The sequence below is a fragment of the Nomascus leucogenys genome, chromosome 17 (genome assembly GCF_006542625.1).
Source record: "Nomascus leucogenys isolate Asia chromosome 17, Asia_NLE_v1, whole genome shotgun sequence".
Taxonomy (NCBI): domain Eukaryota; kingdom Metazoa; phylum Chordata; class Mammalia; order Primates; family Hylobatidae; genus Nomascus; species Nomascus leucogenys.
The window spans coordinates 73,653,804-73,676,705 of record NC_044397.1 but is presented as its reverse complement, the minus strand read 5'-3'; positions in this window follow the sequence as shown (position 1 = coordinate 73,676,705).

Here is a 22,902-nt window from a genome sequence, read left to right as displayed (position 1 = left end):
TAAAAATGCAGCTTCCCAGGCTCCTCATGACCTCCAGGGATCACTCTTCCCCATATTCCCACATTGCCTGGGACTTCATCTTTCCTGACATATTTTAAATATGCTGAAGAAAAGTCCATGTTTCCCAAAGCATGTTTGTCAGAAACTTCTACTACTGGGAAACTGAATTTGACTGTCTCCCGATTTTTTTGAGATGGCCTTTATCAGAGCAGCAGTTAAGGAATTGGAAGACTGTAAGTTGGTATTCTCCAGAGATTCTATGAGGTCCCTGGGATAGGACATATGTATTGTCTCTTCATAGATGTACAAGTGCACACACATACACACATGCTAGGGTGCATTCTTATGGACGTACAGGGCAATTTCAGTTGTTGCTTTTATGACCAAATGAAAGCAATACCATTTTCCTCGATGTTTTATAAAGGAAAGGCCTTTACTTGGGCTCTGGGTCAGTTTAGAATTCTTTAAAACCATCTGGAGCACAGTTTTCTTTCTTCTGAACAATTTCTTTGTGCTATTTTTCTTTAAGCTCAACTGTAGTAGGAAAAAAAATAAAAGCCTTTAGAAACCAAGCCAAAAATCGGTGTGAATCCTGACAGCAGGCTCCAAAATGCCAAGTGGGAGAGAAAGAAATGGAAACACTGACTTTTTCCAATGCCATATAACAATTCATCCTTCAGCAGATATCCATGTGGTCTGATGCATCTAAGCTTTCAGAGGCTGGCCTGGGCTAGCAGGAGCAGTTTGTCCCGGTGGCTGCATATTCTCATGTGCCCATCTATTCATCTACTTCCACCACGCTGAAGCTGGTGACCTTTAGGATTTGCTGCAAAATCCAGATGTTCAATCTGGCTCTTAAACCCCCAGAGGACTAACTATTGGTGTATTGCAGAGGTGCATGTAGATATTTTAAACTGCAAATGATAAGTTCATTTGGATGGTGGCTTCTGGACGTCTTAGAAGGAATGATCTACTGCTGAAAATTGGATTTTTCTGTGGCTTTGCTTTTAAGAATAAATTCTTCTGTTAATCCTAGATCTATACTATATTGCTCATAAAGGCAGTCTTATAATTATGAAGACATGACCTACTTTATGAAAACTATTTATACAAAAATCTTAAGTTCAAAATAGATTTAACATACAGTAGTTGTTTGAATTTTAAAGTTCTATTAATAATTTTTAATCAAATGATTCTTTTTTTTGTTTTTTTTTTTGAGATGGAGTCTCACTCTGTCACCCAGGCTGGAGTGCATGGTGCCATCTCGGCTCACTGCAACCCCTGTCTCCCAGGTTCAAGTGATTCTCCTGCCTCAGCCTCAGTCAGTAGCTGGGACTACAGGCATGCACCACCATGCCTTGCTAATTTTTTGTGTTTTAGTAGAGACAGCGTTTCACCGTGTTGCCCAGGCTGGTCTCGAAATCCTGAGCTCAGGCAATCTGCCCATCTCAGCCTCCCAAATTGCTAGGATTACAGGCATGAGCCACTACACCTGGCCAAATGATTCTTATAAATTTCTAGCTTCTCTGGTTCCTCTAAAATAGGTGATTTGTGACAATTCACACCTGTTAGGAGAAAGAAATGTTTTGAGTAAGGTGGAGATGCAGGTACTCTGAAACAAAAGTGTCAACTTGTGAGGTTTAATCACATGGCTTTCCCCATAATAAGAATTGATAGTTGTCTTGATCACTTTTGAGCTTGAGAGAAGTTTCCTATCCATGTGATCTATGACTAAACTAGAGTCTAGTTGGTGATTTGTTGTCTATGACAGATCCCGTAAGCTGTTACTGAAACTGGTAAGCTGGTCTCTTGAGTGTCCTTAGATTCTCCTTACCACCTGCCTGCTAGGTCACAGTGTCAGGGGAAGAAACCTGGGCTTAGAGCCAGAAACCTGGGTTTGAGATTAGGTTCTAGCATTGACCACTCATAGCATCTGGTGAGTAATTTACTTCTCAGAACCTCTGGTACCTTGTTTGTAAAACAGGAATAACGGGCTGGGCGTGGTGGCTTATGCCTGTAATCCCAGCAGTTTGGGAGGCCAAGGCAGGTGGATTACGAGGTCAGGAGTTCAAGATCAGCCTGGCCAACATGGTGAAACCCTGCCTCTACTAAAAATACAAAATTTTATATATATATTAGCCGGGTGCCTGTATACCTTCTACTCAGGAGGCTGAGGCAAAAGAACCGCTTGAACTCGGAGGGTGGAGGTTGCAGTGAGCCAAGATCGTGCCATAGCACTCCAGCCTGGGCTACAGAGTGAGACTCCATCTAAATAAATAAACAAATAAACAGGAATAACACCTGCCCAAGCTCTCTATGTTGTCATGAGATTTAAATGAGATACCATTATGGAAATGCTTCATAATCTATAAAAAAATACACAAAGGTTAGTTATCATCCTCTTTATTTTGTCCATCAAATAATAGTGTCCTCTCTGGAATGCTCATCCCTATGCCTTCACAAGGGGTATGAGTCCAGATTCCAGCAAGAAGCAGAATCTACTCCACAGTTTTTAAGGCAGATACTGTAATGAAGGGATAGAAGTGTGGGTAGGGTTAAGGGAACAACCAGGAAAGGAGAGAACCCAGAGAGTAACAACAGTGAGAAGCCATTACTCCCTCTATGGTCAGAGGGCCTGGGGTAGTGGTGGGAGGACCTATGCCACTGGAGACCAGGAAGAGCGGGAGTCACAGAGGAGGGACCACTCAATGGGAGCTGCAGTCCCAGAGGGCCACAGTCTCTCCAAAGACTCCTAAGCAGGGAAGAGGAGGAGAAACAAGGTCCCCACCCGTCCCTCCTCCTGCCTCCTGGAGTCTGTCGTTGACCAAAGCTCACTGGAAACCAGCTGCAAAGGGATCCGGGCAATGGTGCTATTTGTGGAGTTAAAGAAGAGCAGGGCAGGCACATGCATGGGGCGAGTGGAGCATTGCCAGTTCACTGGTCAAGTTCTTGCCCATTGCTTAGCTGCCATCTCCTCAGGATGCAGAAGACTTTCACCAATCCCTTATTGGATTCAACTCTACCATCTTGTGTTTTCTCCGTAACTCTTATTATCACCTGAAACCCTCTTCTTATTTATTTGCTTGGTTGTTTCCTGTTCATCCTCCCCTACTAGAAGGTACATTCTATGAGGCCAGGAACTTTGTTGGCCTTGTTCGTTTCCCTTACTCCAAACCTGGAGCATAACAAATACTTGTTAAATATCTGCTGCATGTACAATGATGGCATAGTAATTGAGTAAGAGGTAATATGATCAAGGATGCCATCAAATGAATACCTGAACTGTAACTATATGAGGAGAAATTCCCCTTGCTCCTGCCCCTGGTTGAATCACCAGTCAAATTTTTGCATTCTGAAGAACTCAGACTGCTGGGCTGAGGCATGCTCATTAATGCCATTTCCTCAAAGCCTCTTTGTTTCCTCATTGTTCTTTGCACATTGCAACAGGAATAGTTCTTCCATGATGCACTGAGGCCACTCCTTTTCTATTTGCATCTGAAAGTGGGGACTTGGCCACTTCCTCTACACGTTCCTTATCTTTTTGGCAAAAAGGGAGCTCGTGTTGTTGCATAACAGCTCTTGCCCCCAGAGTCCCGGATGAGTCACCACAATGGCAATGGTACTAGTAATCCTTTATGCTCATATAAAGTGCTTTAGGGATTAAAAGTATTTGTGCAGTTATCATCTCTTAATCCTGACACTCTCCCATGAGAGAAGTGTTATTTTCTTGTCTCTTAGATAAGGAAGTTGAGGCCTCCCATGCGTGGATTTTCCTTGTCAGTGACAGATTTTTCCTGGAGTAATCTATATCACTTTTTAGTAGCACTGACCCAGGAAACAGCTCTCAAAGGGACTGGCTTTGAGACCAAGTTCCATTTTGCCTACAGAGCAAGTCACCTAACCTCTTTGAACCTCAGTATCCTCATCTACGAGACAAGAAACACTTCTCTCATGGGATAGTGTCAGGATTAAGAGATGATAGCTGCACAAATACAGCTCCCCTGGCTCCTCACAGTTCAGTCTTTTCTAGCAATTGGCATGGCTTCATTCAGCATCTTTTAGTTGGCCAGGCAGCTTGGTCAGTGACAAAAATTTGGACTTTGGACTCAGACTTAAATTTAAGACCTTTGGGAGGCTGAGGTGGGTGGATCACTTGAGCCTAGGAGGTTGAGAACAGCCTGGGCAACATGGTGAAACCCCATGCCTACAAAAAATACAAAAATTAGCCAGGCATGTTGGCACATGCCTGTAGTCTGAGCTACTTGGGAGACTGAGATGGGAGGATCACCTGAGCCCGCAAGGTTGAGGCTGCAGTGAGCTGTGACGACACCACTGCACTCCAGCCTGGGTGACAGAGTGAGGCCCTGTCTCAAAAAAAAAAAGAAAAGAGAAAGAAAAACAACAACAACCACAAAAAACCTAACTCTGGAACAGTTTCTTTTTTATTTCAGGCAAGTAACGTTTCTCTCTCACCACTGTTTTCTCTTCTCTTGAATGAGGTTATTAACACACATCTTCCAGAGTCATTTTGAGAATAAAATATCGCAGTATACAAGGAAGTATTGGTCACATAATAGGTGCTCCACAAATGTTAGTTCTCCTCCTCTTGTCTCACTTGCATACTTTCATTTTATAAGCCACTTCACATCCCCTTTATGAAACTGGAGACAGTATCAACCCAAAATAAGCTAGATGTTTAATAACAGTCCACTCTGAGCTGTGAGGAGAAAGGTGAGCCCAGGCCAGGCAGAAGCTCCTTGCTCTGTACTCGAGAGGTATGGGAGGCAGCCTAGTGATCTTGGCTTAACTCTAACCTCATCCTGACCTTGAGGCCACACTTATTTGCTCAGCATCAATCATGCCCATTAACTTCTATAAATGTTATTGAGGTTTAAAAGGGGAAAGCAGCTGGTACATATAGGTAAAAGGATAAGAGATTCCAAATTCAACTCTAGCTTCTTGGAGGAATTAAGCACATGTATTTACTACTCTTTCATTGAGTGCCAGGTCCCATTCTAAGTGTTTTACACCAATTACCATATTTAAAATTTAGGTCATCTCTATGAAGTGTACTCTCATTACCCCCACTTTGAAGGTGAGGAAACAGGGAGTGTTAGAGGGAGTATTAGTTTTTTCCCACTCTGCTAATAAAGACATACTCAAGACTGGATAATTTATAAAGGAAAGAGGTTTAATTGACTCAGAGTTCTGCAGGGCTGGGAAGGCCTCAGGAAACTTACAATCATGGCAGAAGAGGAAGCAAACATGTCTTTCTTCACATAGTGGCAGCAAAGAGAAATGCCCAGCAAAGGGGGGAAAAGCCCCTTGTAAAACCATCAGATCTCGTGAGAACTCGCTCACGAGAGTTCCCGAGAACAGCATGAGGGTAACCACCCCCATGATTCAATTACCTCCCACTGGGCCCCTCCCATGACACATGGGATTATGGGAACTACAATTCAAGATGAGATAGTTAGCCAAGGGCAAACCAGAATTTGATCCCAGTCACTGATAGTCACATTTGCCCTATGAGATAATAGCACTGAAATTCTCAAATCTTCCTAAGACTCATTTGCCCAATCAGCCAACCTTAATGTTTGGCCAATCATTGTTAGAAGAAATGAGGAAGTGTAAGAGAAGGAAAAGAGACTTGATCTAAGTTCTTGACTACCAGTGGGTGCTGCATCTGAGCATAGAGAAAAAAGAAGACAGGAGATGATGCAGCACATCAACATTTGTGCTTAAAAAAAATATTTTGAATAATCTTTGTGTTTGTCCCTTCCAAACATGGAAAAAAAAAAAAAGGAGTTTTTCCAGATCCTTAGCATGTCTACCCTGTTTCTCCACCTTAGCTTTTCCACACCTTCACTAAAGGGGAAGATAGAAATCCTGGGGCTCTTTTGATGGAGGCCATGAGGACCCTGAATAAGCAAAGGACAATGGCTCTCCTTCTGTTGTTCTGGCTCCACAGCAGTAAACAGCTACCTCGTCCCCTAGGGAAGCAGACCTCACCGCTGATGTGAGCATAAACACTCTGTGCTGCATCCTGTGATGATAACGGGAAGTCCTTGCTGTGCAGGAGGGCAAGCGGACTTTGCAGTTAATCAAACAGCCATGTGGACATTGTAGTTAATCAAGTCAGATATTGTGGCATCAGCTCTATTTGACACAAAAGAAGGGCAGAGGTCCCTAATGGTACCACACAAAAGGAAGGGTGGTAAAGATAATGTCTTGGCTATGAATTACTGTTAAAAAAAAGAAAGGAAGGAATATGCTGGCTGTGATTTTTAACATGGGTCAAGGCTATTTGACATGCACATGCCAGTTATTTTTGCGAGGCAAAATCGGCAGTGTTGGAGGTATGGATTCCCTTGAAGGCAGGGAGATGATACCACCACCATAGCCTCTACATTTGAATCAGCGGTCTTGGAAAGTGGAGTGATCCCCATTTCCATTCACATGTCCTGCAGAGCCTGGGAGACCCCTTGGGGTAACATGTGAAGTGGATTCAATCATTGGATGGTAGAGAGTGAATTATAGCAACCTTAAGAATTGAATATTCTAATACTACTTAAACTGTGCATGGACTTCTCAGTGAACACTTCCATATAATGAGAGCAAGAATTGTATCCCCAGTGCCTGGCACACAGTTATTGCTCAATAAATATTTGATTGATCAGTGAGTACCTAATAACACATACATACGTACTTTTAAAATCAAGTACTTACAAGGTACTAGGTATTATGCTAAAGAGTTTTATATCATTCAGTCTCCATAAACAAAGTATGCAAAGGCTAGGGGAATTGTCCAGTGTCACACAGCAGTTGTCATAGGATCAAGGCTTTATTGTAAATGATCATGCTGATGAGCACAAGCCAATGAGGTTTTCCTAAAAGTAAATCATTTTATATCCTGTCTATATTCATAACTGCTGCTAGAACATGTAAGGAGGAAAAAGTAATATCTTTTCTTCACCCATCACAAGGTCCACAGCTGACACCCCTAAAACAACAGCTAGATTAACAAGAGAAAAGCACAATAAATTCATGTACAAAGTTTTAGGTGGCACAGGGGCCATCAGAAATGAAGACTCAAACACCCAGGGAAAACTGTATTTTTATGCTAAGTCTGATGAATGAAGTGGACAATTGTAGAGAAATGTGATTGTACAAAAAGGATATGATCTAATGGTAAACTGGGGGGAATTTTGCAAGGCTTGTTTCTTCAGACTCTTTCCTGCATGTCTCTATGATATTCCTTTCCCCACCACTGCTTCCCAGGAATGGAGCAGGACTCCTGTCACATGAGAACCTTCAAGGGAAACGAGAGGAGGTCAGAGAGTTACCTTCCCAGGTTTTATGGCTTGCTTTAGGGGAGAGGAATTCTAGTTTCTATGACTCAACTTCAGGGAGAGATGAGGAAAAGAGAAAGAGGTGTATGTCTGAGGAGAAGGTCAGAGAATTTCTTGCTTCTGAGACGTTTCTAATCTCCTTCAGCTGAAAGTATTCCACATATGAAAGCACCATCCTTTTTGGGGTACCGTGTTTTGAGCCCTGACAAACTCGAATTCTTTTCTAGGTTGCAACAACAACAAAAAAAGTCCCAGCTGGTTGTGGTGGCTCATGCCTGTAATCCCAGCACTTTGGGAGGCCAAGGCCAGTGGATCACCTGAGGTCAGGAGTTGGAGACCAGCTTGGCCAACATGGTGAAACTCTGTCTCTACTAAAAATACAAAAATTAGCCAGGCATGGTGGTGGGCGCCTGTAATCTCAGCTGCTCTGGAGGCTGAGACAGGAGAATTGCTAGAACCCGGGAGTCTGAGGTTGTAGTGAGCTGAGATTGCACCATTGTACTCCAGCTGGGGCAGCAACAGTGAGACTCTGTCTCAAAAAAAAAAAAAGTCCCAGAACATCAAAGTTGAGCCCCAGAATGGTCGCTGGAGGTTGTTTGGCTTAGACCCCTATTTTCACATGGGATACCAAGACTTCAAGAGTTTAATGATGGGCCTCAGATCCCCATCTCGGATGAACCAATTGTCCCTCTTGCCTGGCACTGAGGGGTTGCTGAAATACAGGACTTTCAATGCTGAAATCAGGAATGACTTGGGCAGACAAGGAAGAACTGGTCACCCTATCCCCACCCAGTGAGTTGTAGAGTAAGAATTTAAAACCTGCCCCTCAGTGTTGGCCCCACACAGAGGATCTCTCAGCCACTTCCCTCTGTAGGGGCCTTGTGGGTTTGTAGATGTTGATCTGAAAAGCTGACACCCATAAGTGCTGTTATTGTTCACCGGGGCCTCTACCTTTTAGCATTGTTTTCAATGCTTCATATACTGAACAAATTTTCAGTATATGAAGTGTCTAGGCACCTTGGCAAATACATAGAGGTCTGAGGGAGCACGGGAGATTTTCTGCAAACACTAGCTGCTTGTTGGATATTTGTGTGTTGAGCAGGGTCAACAAAATTTATTATATCTGAAAATTTTTAATCAGAAATGTTTGCTTCAGGGGAAAGGAATAAAGCATTCTACTAGGCACTTGAGTGAAATTTTTATCATTTAATGCTCACAATAACCAATGAAACACATATTATTATTTAAATTCTTGTAGAAAAGGAAACTAAAGCTTAGCATGATTTAACAACATGCCAGAGGCCACATAGCTAGCAAGTAGCTTAATCTGGTTTTAAATGCAGCTCTTTCTCATTCTAAAGTCCAAAAATATAGAAGGTTTGGGGGAAATTGGAGAAGACATTTAGTCCACTACTTTGAAAAATGATTGTCCTGGGCAAAAGCCCCAATCCTTGTGAGGTATTCATGGTTCAATAAATTAGGAAGCATTGTTCATTCCACCCTGGCTGGGAGCATCTCAAGGCACATTAGCCTTTTTCACATTAGTGAAAATCCTAAGAGTTTCTGCTACCAGGACTGTTCCTGCTTAATCACCATTTCCCAAATGTGTTTTGCCATCATGCCTCTTCCTACCACCATTTGTTGTTGTTCAAGAGACTGTTCTTTGTTTCCATGTAAGATATATTAACATCGCATGCACTTTGGATTACAATTCACTGGATACTTTATTCTGCTCTGATGAGACAATCAAGGTTATGACAGGGATAGGCCATCGTTAATACTCTGTGTGTATGTATGTGTGTATGAGAGACAGAGACAGAGAGAAAGAAAGAGAACGAGGGAGAGAGAGACAGAAAGAACACACAGAGAGCACACGAGCCGGAGCACCTAAGCACCATCCCCATGTCTAATTGAGAAGAGGAACAGGGGAATGTACACAGATAAACAAAATGTGTCGCTTCACTTGCTTTTCCTGCAACTGAGCTCAAGGATCTGCCTCAACTTTTCTTCTTACCCTTTCTCGTATGAAAGTTGCAAGTGTGAATGGAAATAATTATGAATGGGAAATAATTTCGTCAGAGATTAGCATGTTTTGCTGGGGGTGGTGGGAGTTGGGGAGGGAGGGGGAATGAGGAGGAAAGGAAAGGTAGAGACACGAATTCATTTCCTGGTGTGAACAGAGGATGCAACTGTGAGATGTGACAGAATGCACCAGGATCCCTGAGGAAAGCCGTCAGGACAGTCAGGACCCAACTTCCCTGAGACATTGCAGATGCAGCCCTGACCTATAGCCAGGAGTAGAGAGAGGGGCTGAGAGGGAAATTTTAGAGTCTTCTCTAAAATTTTAGATCCATATATCAGGTAGATGCATTGGACTGGACAATATTTAAGGTTACTTACTGATCAATACCTGAAGATTTGATGATTTTGACCATCTGTACAAAAGGGTTACTAACAACCATCATTATAGAATTCTTGTTCAGAATGCTGCTTGGTAAGTAGCTCCCAGTGTGGATTCTCCCAGCTTCTCACTAAAATACTCTTAAGGAAGCAGAATAAGAGAAAATTCCCAGAATTAGAAACTGGAATTTATAGACACATTACTGTTAGGATTTGTAATGCCTCAATACTCAATATAATACTTAAAAAAATCAGTTTGTGCCATGACCTGGTTCAGTATTTAATGAAATAATAGGTGTTTCTTTCATTCCATATCATCTCCTGCAGACTTAAGAACTAGGACCTGTATCTAAAAGATGAGCATTGTCTTTATCCTTCAGTCTTCCTTCCACCTTCCACTTTTTAATTCTAAGGCAGGGACTATAAATCTCAGAGCTCAACTAGGACATATAAAGGGCAGAACTTCAGCAGAGTACATTCTGAAAAGTTCCATCCCATAAAAACTCAGTGAAGTTTGAGGCTGAGGAAGGAAAAACTCACACAGTACTGAAAGCTTGTGAAGACTGAACTCTGACCTTTTTTCCTGGCTCAAAATAGTTTTCAATGGGTCTGGGAAAACTTAACACCTTATAAGCCATAAAATCTCCTTAAACAGATTTTTTGTTCCAGTAGAGTGTGGCTTACTTCCAATCTGACCCTTAGCATGGCATCACATGCCAGGTAACAAACCCCCTTATCTTAACTCGGGCATTCCTTTCTGCTGACTTCAAGTAATTGCCAACTAAAGAATCCCTAAAAGCCGTCTTTGACTTGTAAGTTCCTGTTTTGAGATGTCCCACTTTTTAGGGCCAAACCAATATATATCTCCCATGTGTTGATTTATGATTTTACCTGCAATTCCTGTCTCCCGGAAATGTACAAAACCAAATTACAACCTGACTTACTCCATCACACTTTGTGTTTCCCCAAGCCATGGTCACTCATATTGGCTCAAAATAAACCACTTTAAGGAAGTTTGTTTTTTCCGTTATCATTTGGAATGATCAATTTTCATATACTATTTGGATTCACAGCATCAGAGAACTAAAGCGGGAAAGCAGCAGGAAGATTATTCACTAGTTAAAATCTTGCTAGTGTTAAATAAAAATGATAAGTTTTGGAATAAGTTTCTGTGCTAGACTCCAACAGTTTAAACAAAAAATCAAAATGGAGTTACTCATGCTAAAGTTCCAAGTCACCAAACACAAACTAAGTTGTTCTCTGACCTTCTGAGAAATCAGGAGACATAATATCCAATTTCACAAACAGATCAATTTCAATCTTCAGTAGGCCCTGCTTTAAATCTTACCCAAAAGAAGTAGCCTGAAGTCACCCGATGTTAACAAATCACTTATTTTTCTATTGCTCTGTCTCCCTGCCCCTGCCTTATGAAGAAAGTAACTTTGAAACCAACACATTTCTTCTTTGCTTTCTCTTTCTTCAGCCCATCTCTGCCTATAAAGCCAATCCTTTCTGCTCAGCTCCTCTGAACACTTACTCTATTTGATGGATTCTAGAATTGCTAATAAAGCTAACTGGAATCTTTAAATGTGTTGTGATTTTTGTCTTTTGACACTGACGTTGGTCATGGATCTGGAAGAAATGGCCATCAACCTGCCCTGCACTTTAGACTGCAGACGGGGAATCAATAAAGTAGAAAGAGAAGAGGAAAAAGGCTACTTTTCACTCTATCTGAAAATAAATATGGAGAATTATTAGACATCATATTTCTTTAAGGAATAAAAATTGTAAGAAAACAGCATGGTGACAATTGGAGAAAATAACCTCCATGCAGGACCTCTGGCTTATTACTGGGAAAAAATAAAAGGAAGACATTTCTACAAATACCAATACATGATCCCAAAGAAAAGTTTGGGATGCTGTTTGGTAAATTCACTAGAGAAAAAAAAAGATATCCATGTGAAATATAAGCAGACAGCCATAAAGAGAGAACAGATTGAGATTAAAAGATCGAAATGTAGGATTAAAATAGACTCATAGTGAACTTCAAGGAATCTTAAAAGACAATAACAGTGCTAAAGTTTACATTGGAGGACAGTAGACTGATGTGTAAAAAAACTGATCAGTGATATGAAGGGCACATTTGTAAAAAAATTTCCAGAATGTAGAGAAATTATACAAAAAGAGAAGAACCATAATGGGAAAAAAGATGATAAAACTAAAGACAGATATAGATGGCTAACTTGTGAATAACTATCATTTCTGAATGACACCCTACGAAAAGCAGAAAAGGCTACTATAATCAAAACTGTAACCGCCCAGTGGGTTCTTCTTGCCTGCTGCCTAGACTGAACGGATTTCTCAATACAAGGGAATTTCAATAGAGAAAGTGTAATTCATGCAGAGCCAGCTGTACAGGAGATGGGAGTTTTATTATTACTCAAATCAGTCTCTTCAAAAACTCGGGGATCAGAGTTTTAAAGGATAATTTGGTAGGTGGGGCTCTGGAAGTGGACAGTGCTGATTGGTTGGGTTGGAATTGAAATCACAGGGAGTCAAAATGAGTTTGTCTTGCTGTCTTCTGTTCCTGGACGGGATCACAGAACTGGTTGAGCCAGATTACCTGTCTGGGTCGTGTCAGCTGGTGCATCAGAAAGCAGGGTCTACAAAATACCACAAGCACTGATCAACAGTGATGTTATTTATAGAAGTAATTTGGGGAGGTTCAGACTCTTACAGCCAGAGGCTGCATGGCTCCTAAACTGTCATTTCTAATCTTGTAGCTAATTTGTTAATCCTACAAAAGCAGACTGGTCCCCAGGCAAGAAGGGGGTTTATTTTGGGACGGGGCTATTATCATTTTTGTTTCAAAGTTAAACTATAATCTAAACTATTTCCCAAGGTTAGTTTAGCCTATGTCCAGGAATAAACAGGAACAGCTTAGAGATTTAGAAGCAAGATGGAGTTGGTTAGGTCAGATCTCTTTCACTGTCATGGTTTCCTTAATTATAATTTTTGCAAAAGCAGTTTTGAAACTATGAAATAACACTTTCTGCAAATCCATGTGAGTCAAAGAAATGGCACATAAATCTAGACATTTGGATAAAGACAAATGACAAGAATAAAGATAAAAATCAATTATGATCCGAATAACGAAAACAGGTTTCTATAAAGAAACAAACATCAGTTTAGCTCAGTTTCTCATTAATTACCCTAAATGCCAGTAGACAAGAAAGTAATGTTTTTTTCCTCCCTTGCTGAAGAGCTTTAGACCCAAGAATTTTAGACTCAATCAATTGTGAGAAAGCAGTAGAAATATATTTTCTGATAAACAGAAGCTCATAAAATATGCCAACAATGTACCTGCCCTTCCTGATATAATTATTTGAAGATCCATTCCAATTAACTGAAAGATGAAGCAAAGTTAGGAGGAGTTCAAGAATGAAGAAGTCATAATATAAAAGGAGTGACTTTGAGTACAAACTGGCCTGTTTAGCCATCCGTTGTGAGAACAAATGAATAGTGAATACTTACATTGTGATACTGTGTTATAATAAATGTATATTTGGTCTTTCTTTCTGGTTTCTGGCAGAGCTTTTAAAACCTTTGGAATTTCCTGAGTGATAGAGGTGATGGGAACCTCTTTGTTATTCATAATAAGCCTCATTCAACCATTCCTGAGCTTATGCTACTGAGGTAACTCTTAGAGGATGAGTGCTGGTTGCCAGAAGAGCGAAGCATGTAATTAAAGGGTTGGAATTTTGAGCTCCCACTCTCCAACCTCTGAGGAACAGAGAGGGGCTGGGGATTGAGTTAATCATCAATGGTCAATGTCTTAATGAATCATGCTTATGTAATGGAACCTCCGTTAAAAGAACTCTAAATAAAGGGGTTGAGGGAGCTTCTGGGTTGGTGAACACATTGAGGTGCTAGAGAAGGTGGCATGCTGGAGAAGGCATGGAATCTCCAGGCCCTGCACCACCCCTATATCTTGTTCTATGCATCTCTCATCTAGCTGTGCCTGAGTTGTATTCTTTATAATAAACCAGTAATAGTAAATAAACATTTCATGAGTTTTGCGAACTGTTATAGCAAATTATTGAGCCTAAGGAGAGGCTTGATTTATAGCTAGTCACTCTGAAGTATAGGAGGCCTGGGCTTGCCAACTGGTGTCTGAAGTGGGAGCAGTCTTGTGGCATTGAACCATAGAAGCTGTGGGGTCTGACGCTAACTTCTAGTTTAATATCAAAATTCAGCTGAATCACTGGACACCTAGTTGATGTCCAGAGAGTTTTAGAACTGGTTGTTGGCGTAGCAGAACCACACACATTTGGTGTCAGAGCGTTGAGAGTAGAAGCAGATCAAAGTAGTTTGTATGCATACGTACATACATACAAAGATTATAGGTGATATGAATAATATAATTAATACAGCTGATTCTTAAAAATGTACATCAGATTTACATCCTTGCAACCTAAGAGTTTTTCCTAAATTTCAGTGCCAATTAAACATGTACAAAAATCAATTATATGCTAACTGAAAATCAGCATCAAAAATTCCAAGGAAACAATGAGGCATGTCTCAGTGTCTTGATCTCTGACTTAATGCAATAATAATAGAATTTAATACCAAAAGGTTAACCTATAAAAACACCAATAGATTAAAAAAAATAGAATTTCCAAATAAACCAGATGAAGTTTTTGGGTTTCGTTTTTTTAGCTTAGGTGCTATATGTTGAAAGTCTTTGGAAAATGACGTTTCCTTTGTTTTAATCTCAGCGGTGAGTAGGTGTTGAACAGGATGCCACATTGCTAGTTTAAGGAGAGGTAAGATGTGAAATTTAGAGGATATTAAACATTTTTTTTCCTTAATGGCCCTTATTGCCAAGTGGTGCCTCACTCTTCAGGTCAAATTTATTTTGTAAGAAATGTAAAATATTTTATAAGAGTAATTTGACTCCAAATAGCTTGAAAGAAACAGTAAACGTTTGCCAAATTGGGCATGTGCTCACTTACTTGCTACTGATCTTATAAACATTCTTTTCCTTCCTCCAAAAGGGTGAGCCTTCACTAAGAAGGAAAATATGTGTCACCAAACTCTCTTTATTCCCCTCCTTAGCCTGTTCTTTACAAGGTTATCTGAATTATTTATTTTTCTTTGCTTAAGTTGAAAAACCAGTCCCCTGAGGACCGTAGAATCTTCCCAGAAGTTCAGGCCCTGACTCCTGGCTCTTATCCAAGTCCTACAGGGCAGAGCTGCCTGCGGCGTGGGTCACAGACCTATGGGAGGGTCCCGTGCTGTGCTCAGGCCCAGTGGTTTGCAGGTGGCCTTGCTCCCTTCCCCTGCCTAGGTGCCCATCAGCTTTGTGCTGTCTTGACATGCTGCTCCACGGGTAATTCCGCAGGGGTTTTGAAAACAGCAGGATGCGTTTAATTCTTTAACTGCTTTTGAATACAATGCTGATACACTACTGGCATTGAACGTTTTGGAGTTATTGCTTTGTTGAACCATAATGTTTAGTGATTCATAGAGTGAAAACTAGTATGCTAATTTGGACTTGGATTGTGTAGAAGGTCCTGTTTCTGAGCCTTTTTGCCAGAGTCAGTAAGATGGGAGCTGGATTCCTAAAGCAGAGAAGATAAATCACTATGACAGGGTCTGATTGCCCATATTTTAAATTTACTGATCTTCTAACACAGGCTGAGAAAGGCGGTAGACATTTAGTGAATATTTATTGGAAATATTAGAGCCCAAGAAAAAGGTATATGGTGACAATGCATACTAGATTTTTCCAGAACCTTCTTCATTTTCAACATTCTGTGTTATTATACATAAAGGTATTATTTTATTTTGATTCTTTGTGGAAAAAATATGGCCTCTTTGTTCTGGGCTTCAGGTAGTTAAAGGAAGATAAGTTTTGGAGCCTGTGGGGATTGGTATGAGACAGCACACGAAAAGCATCTAACAAAATGACGTCGTAGAAAGTCTATAAGCTTTGGGATCAGAAAGACCTGGATTTGTACCCCAGATTCCCCAAGTCTTGCCCAAGACTTGTTTGGTCTTGGGCAAGATTATTATGAAATTTAGGTCACATATTATGGTGGGGAGAACTGATTTGTTATCATCATGGAAGAAGTTTGGGGAGTGGAGAGGGTCATATTTCCTAAAAACTGAAAGTCGGAAAGCTCTTGTTCTCCTCTCACTGCACATAATGTCTTCGTAGTCAAGCCTCTGTGCCTTCAGTTCTACTGTGAAATGGGTGAAATGGTCAACACTGTCTCCCTACAACCACTGGAGGGAGAAAGGAATGAAGTCATGTCTCAACACCCTTTAATTGGGAAAAGAAATGCTTCTGCCTCTCCTGCTCTTTCAACAGACGCAGGAGGATATTTTCACAGTGGTCTCGGAGTGCTAACATACTCAACATCACTAATCGGCTCCAAAGGTTGTGGATTCATTCTAGTTTGGTGGGAGCATGAAGAGAGACAAGGAATGATTGTTGCATATGGGAGAACTTTTCACAAGTAGAATTCCGTAATAATGAAAGCACAGGGATGGCCTCTTTTTGAATTGGGCTAACATTTTTTTTTCTTTCTCTGGTGGAAATATAATATATTTTATCATTGCGGGGAGCTGCTCCATAACTCATTGTAATGGGATAACAGCATCATAGCTAAATTCCACCTGTGGCATTCTTTAACCACAGTGTTTGGCCAGTGGCCTAAAATACTTGGCTGCAGAAGAGGGAAATTAGACTGTGAGTAACTGATGTGATTAACTCACCTCTACACTCAAGGTAAATGAAACTACCTTGTGGTGTGGGGGAAGAGAGATTGTAATAGTTATAGTTTTCAGCCCTGAAGAAGAAATTAGCAAATGAACTTAGGCCCACCACTCAGGAATTCATCAGTGATTACAAAATAAAGTACTGGATCCAGTTATGCAGCTTGACCACATCCAGGATTTAAAGCTACCCTAAGACAATCCGCTCTATAGCACACCATCAATGCAATGCGTTTGTACTTATTTACGAAGCAAGTGAATATCCATTCATTCTTTTGCACCTCAAAACCACCTTCTGAGTCAGATAGGTATGACATTAATATCCCCATTTGGTCCATAAGGAAATTATTATTATTATTATTTTTTATTTTATTATTATACTTTAGGTTTTAGGGTACATGTGCACAATGTGCAGGTTTGTTACATATGTATCCATGTGCCATGTTGGTTTGCTACACCCATTAACTCGTCATTTAGCATTAGGTATATCTCCTAATGCTGTCCCTCCCCCCTCCCCCCCACCCCACAACAGTCCCCGGAGTGTGATGTTCCCCTTCTTGTGTCCATGTGTTCTCACTGTTCAATTCCCACCTATGAGTGAGAACATGTGGTGTTTGGTTTTTTGTCCTTGCAATAGTTTACTGAGAATGATGGTTTCCAGTTTCATCCATGTCCCTACAAAGGACATGAACTCATCCTTCTTTATGGCTGCGTAGTATTCCATGGTGTATATGTGCCACAATTTCTTAATCCAGTCTATCATTGTTGGACATTTGGGTTGGTTCCAAGTCTTTGCTATTGTGAATAGTGCCGCAATAAACATACGTGTGCATGTGTCTTTATAGCAGCATGATTTATAGTCCTTTGGGTATATACACAGTAATGGGATGGCTGGGTCAAATGGTATTTCTAGTTCTAGATCCCTGAGGAATCGCCACACTGACTTCCACAATGGTTGAACTAGTTTACAGTCCCACCAACAGTGTAAAATTGTTCCTATTTCTCCATATACTCTCCAGCACCTGTTGTTTCCTGACTTTTTAATGATGGCCATTCTAACTGGTGTGAGATGGTATCTCACTGTGGTTTTGATTTGCATTTCTCTGATGGCCAGTGACGATGAGCATTTTTTCATGTGTTTTTTGGCTGCATAAATGTCTTCTTTTGAGAAGTGTCTGTTCATGTCCTTCGCCCACTTTTTGATGGGGTTGTTTGTTTTTTTCTTGTAAATTTGTTTGAGTTCATTGTAGATTCTGGATATTAGCCCTTTGTCAGATAAGTAGGTTGCAAAATTTTTCTCCCATTCTGTAGGTTGCCTGTTCACTCTGATGGTAGTTTCTTTTGCTGTGCAGAAGCTCTTTAGTTTAATTAGATCCCATTTGTCAATTTTGGCTTTTGTTGCCATTGCTTTTGGTGTTTTAGACATGAAGTCCTTGCCCACGCCTATGTCCTGAATGGTATTGCCTAGGTTTTCTTCTAGGGTTTTTATGGTTTTAGGTCTAACATATAAGTCTTTAATCCATCTTAAATTAATTTTTGTATAAGATGTAAGGAAGGGATCCAGTTTCAGCTTTCTACATATGGCTAGCCAATTTTCCCAGCACCATTTATTAAATAGGGAATCCTTTCCCCATTTCTTGTTTTTGTCAGGTTTGTCAAAGATCAGATAGTTGTAGATATGCGGCATCATTTCTGAGGGCTCTGTTCTGTTCCATTGATCTATGTCTCTGTTGTGGTACCAGTACCATGCTGTTTTGGTTACTGTAGCCTTGTAGTATAGTTTGAAGTCAGGTAGCATGATGCCTCCAGCTTTGTTCTTTTGGCTTAGGATTGACTTGGCGATGCGGGCTTTTTTTTGGTTCCATATGAACTTTAAAGTAGTTTTTTCTAATTCTGTGAAGAAAGTCATTGGTAGCTTGATGGGGATGGCATTGAATCTATAAATTACCTTGGGCAGTATGGCGGTTTTCACGATATTGATTCTTCCAACCCATGAGCATGGAATGTTCTTCCATTTGTTTGTATCCTCTTTTATTTCATTGAGCAGTGGTTTGTAGTTCTCCTTGAAGAGGTGGTCCATAAGGAAATTAAACTGAGGATCAGAAAAAGTTCGTCAGCTGGCCAATGTCACAGGGCTACCAAGTGGCTGGTCCAGTTCTTAAATCCAGAACAATTAAATACACTGCAAACTTATTAGACTCCTCATCTCCAACTCTTCCCACCATATCACAAATGTTATACTCAGTCCCTTTGAATGTCCACCTGGATCTCTAGCCACAGTCATGGCCCTGCATGTTGATGTTCATGGCTATCACTGGGTCTCTGTAAAATCTAGTAAGAGCTGTTGGCAAACCAACAAAGCGTTTTAGAAATCATTTCCTTTCTGATGTGCCATGCTCACCCTCTCTGTCCCAAGTGGGAAAGTGCCCCTCAGCTGTGTGCATTGAAAACATTCAATAGTTTGTGTCACCTACAGACACGAAGCCCTTGTGGAATATATTTTGTATCTTTTCACTCAGCATGGAGTCTCAAATGCAAAAGAGACTTAGTATGTGTTAATGAGAATCCTTATTATGAAAAATGCAAAGGTTATTATTAATGATCATAATGCTAATCATTAATAATAGTAGTAGATACTATTTACTGATGACATGCTCTTCTCCAGGTGCTTTTATACAGTTAGTTCATTTAATGCTCATAAAAACACCACATAAGATAGAAAATTAACATGGCGTTAGGCCCCCTTTCCAAGGGCCAACCCTGCAACTACTTCAGATGAAAAAAGAAGACAAAGACAGACTCCACCCGTGTAAATAAAACAGGAGACATTCCTGGATCAGAGAAGAACAAGCGCTGCAGATGAGGGAGGTGGTAGAGGAAGGAAATTTACAAGTGTCCTTTGATTCTCCCACATTACTCTGAGTATACTATAGTCGCTACCTACCTGCCTCTGAAAGTCAAAATCAGCAGCCAGCCCAGTGCACCTAGGGCTACACCTAGTCAGAGCAGGGCTGGATCAGGCTGTGGTCTGAGTCAATAACAACAGACACATGGTCAGGCGTGGAGGCTCACGCTTGTAATTCCAGCACTTTGGGAGGCTGAGGCGGGCAGATCATGAGGTCAGGAGATTGAGACCATCCTGGCTAAGACTGTGAAACCCCATCTCTACAAAAAATACAAAAAATTAGCCAGATGTGGTGGCATGCACCTGTAATCCCAGCTACTCGGGAGGCTGAGGCAGGAGCATCGCTTGAACCCAGGAGGTGGAGGTTGCAGTGAGCCGAGATTGTGCCACTGCACTCCAGCCTGGGCAACAGAGTGAGACTCCATCTCAAACAAACAAACAAAAAACCATTTTGGGAACAATTGGTGAATTCTGAATAAGGCTTATAGATAAAATAATAGTATTCTATCAACATTAATTTTCTGATTTTGATCATTGTATAGTAGTATGTAAGAGATTATTCTTGTTTTACATTTTTTAATGTATTTATGTATTTGTTTATTTTTTAGAGACAGGGTCTCACTGTCACCTAGGCTGAAGTACAGTGACATGATCGTCACTTACTGGAGCCTCGAATTCCTGGACTCAAGTGATCCTCCTGCCTCAGCCTCCCGAACAGCTAGGACTATAGGTGTGTGTCACCACACCCAGCTAACTTTTTATTTTAGAAATGGGTTCTCACTATGTTGTCCAAGGTGGTCTTGAAATTCTGGCCTCAAATGATCCTTCCGCCTAAGCCTCCAGAGCACTGGGTAGTTTTTAGAAAATAAACACCGAAGTACATAAGGATAAAGAGGCACTACATCTGCAATTCACTCTAAGATGATTTAGATATATATTCACATCTATAGATATATTCGACTATATAATAACAGAGAGAGAGAGAGCAAGGACAACAAATATGGTAAAATGCTAAAAATAAGGAATTAGGGTGAAGGACATGTATACATTACTGGTGTTATTTTGTAAGATTTTTATAAGAATAAAATTATGTCAAAGTAAAAAGGTTTAAAATATGACTGCTACACACATTGCCTATCCCTTTACTTGCTTCACATTTATTTTCTGCACTTATTAACATCTGACATATTTTTTATTGTTTATCTTCCTTCATTCTATTTTATTTTATTTTATTTTATTTTATTTTATCTTATTTTATTTTTTGAGACGGAGTCTCACTCTGCCACCCAGGCTGGAGTGCAGTGGGGCAATCTTGGCTTACTGCAAGCTCCACCTCTGAGGTTCAAGTGATTCTCCTGCTTCAGCCTCCCAATAATATTACAATAATATTATTATTAATAACATTATTATACCACATTTTTTTTTTTTTTTTTTTTGAGACGGAGTCTCGCTCTGTCGCCCAGGCTGGAGTGCAGTGATGCAATCTCGGCTCACTGCAAGCTCCACCTCCTGGGTTCACGCCATTCTCCTGCCTCAGCCTCTCTGAGTAGCTGGGACTACAGGTGCCCACCACCACGCCTGGCTAATTTTTTTTGTTTTTTGTTTTTTTGTTTTCATTTTCTAAATTAATTTTTTTTTTATTATTATACTTTAGGTTTTACGGTACATGTGCACAATGTGCAGGTTTGTTATATATGTATCCATGTGCCATGTTGATTTCCTGCACCCATTAACTTGTCATTTAGCATTAGGTATATCTCCTAATGCTGTCCCTCCCCCCTCCTCCCACCCCACAACAGTCCCCGGAGTGTGATGTTCCCCTTCCTGTGTCCATGAGTTCTCATTGTTCAATTCCCACCTATGAGTGAGAACATGCAGTGTTTGGTTTTTTGTCCTTGCGATAGTTTACTGAGAATGATGGTTTCCAGTTTCATCCATGTCCCTACAAAGGACATGAACTCATCATTTTTTATGGCTGCATAGTATTCCATGGTGTATATGTGCCACATTTTCTTAATCCAGTCTATCGTTGTTGGACATTTGGGTTGGTTCCAAGTCTTTGCTATTGTGAATAGTGCCGCAATAAACATACGTGTGCATGTGTCTTTATAGCAGCATGATTTATTGTCCTTTGGGTATATACCCAGTAATGGGATGGCTGGGTCAAATGGTATTTCTAGTTCTAGATCCCTGAGGAATCGCCACACTGACTTCCACAATGGTTGAACTAGTTTACAGTCCCACCACAGTGTAAAAGGTTCCTATTTCTCCACATCCTCTCCAGCACCTGTTGTTTCCTGATTTTTTAATGATGGCCATTCTAACTGGTGTGAGATGGTATCTCACTGTGGTTTTGATTTGCATTTCTCTGATGGCCAGTGATGATGAGCATTTCTTCATGTGTTTTTTGGCTGCATAAATGTCTTCTTTTGAGAAGTGTCTGTTCATATCCTTTGCCCACTTTTTGATGGGGTTGTTTGTTTTTTTCTTGTAAATTTGTTTGAGTTCATTGTAGATTCTGGATATTAGCCCTTTGTCAGATGAGTAGGTTGCAAAAATTTTCTCCCATTCTGTAGGTTGCCTGTTCACTCTGATGGTAGTTTCTTTTGCTGTGCAGAAGCTCTTTAGTTTAATTAGATCCCATTTGTCAATTTTGGCTTTTGTTGCCATTGCTTTTGGTGTTTTAGACATGAAGTCCTTGCCCACGCCTATGTCCTGAATGGTATTGCCTAGGTTTTCTTGTAGGATTTTAATGGTTTTAGGTCTAACATTTAAGTCTTTAATCCATCTTGAATTAATTTTTGTATAAGGTGTAAGGAAGGAATCCAGTTTCAGCTTTCTACCTATGGCTAGCCAGTTTTCCCAGCACCATTTGTATTTTTAGTAGAGACGGGGTTTCACCGTGGTCTCGATCTCCTGACCTCGTGATCCGCCCACCTCGGCCTCCCAAAGTGCTGGGATTGCAAGCGTGAGCCACCGTGCCCGGCTATACCACATTATTATATTAATAATAAATTTAATTGTTAGCTAATAAAATACTTAGTATATTTAAAAGATATTATGCCATAATTAGTGAAGAGTTATTTCAGGAAGTGGTAGAAAAACCTAGAAAACATATCAGAAAATTAGGACTAGAAGACAGTCTCCTTACCTTTATAAAGTCTACATACTAAAGACCTTCAGTAAACATCCTATGCAATAGAGAAATATAGACTCAATCCTTTTAATGTAGGGAATATGATAGGGATTTTTCTCACTATCATTACTACTATATTGCTTAAAACAGTATCAGAAGTTCTGGCCAATGCAGTAAGACAAAAAATTAAATAAAAGTGGAGAAAGAAGACACTAAGCTATGAAGATAGAAAGGAAAGGGACAACATGATATGTATCATGTGACTTACGTGATCACCTGCATCAAAAACATGATTGTCTGCACCAGAAGAATTTTCAAAATTCTTT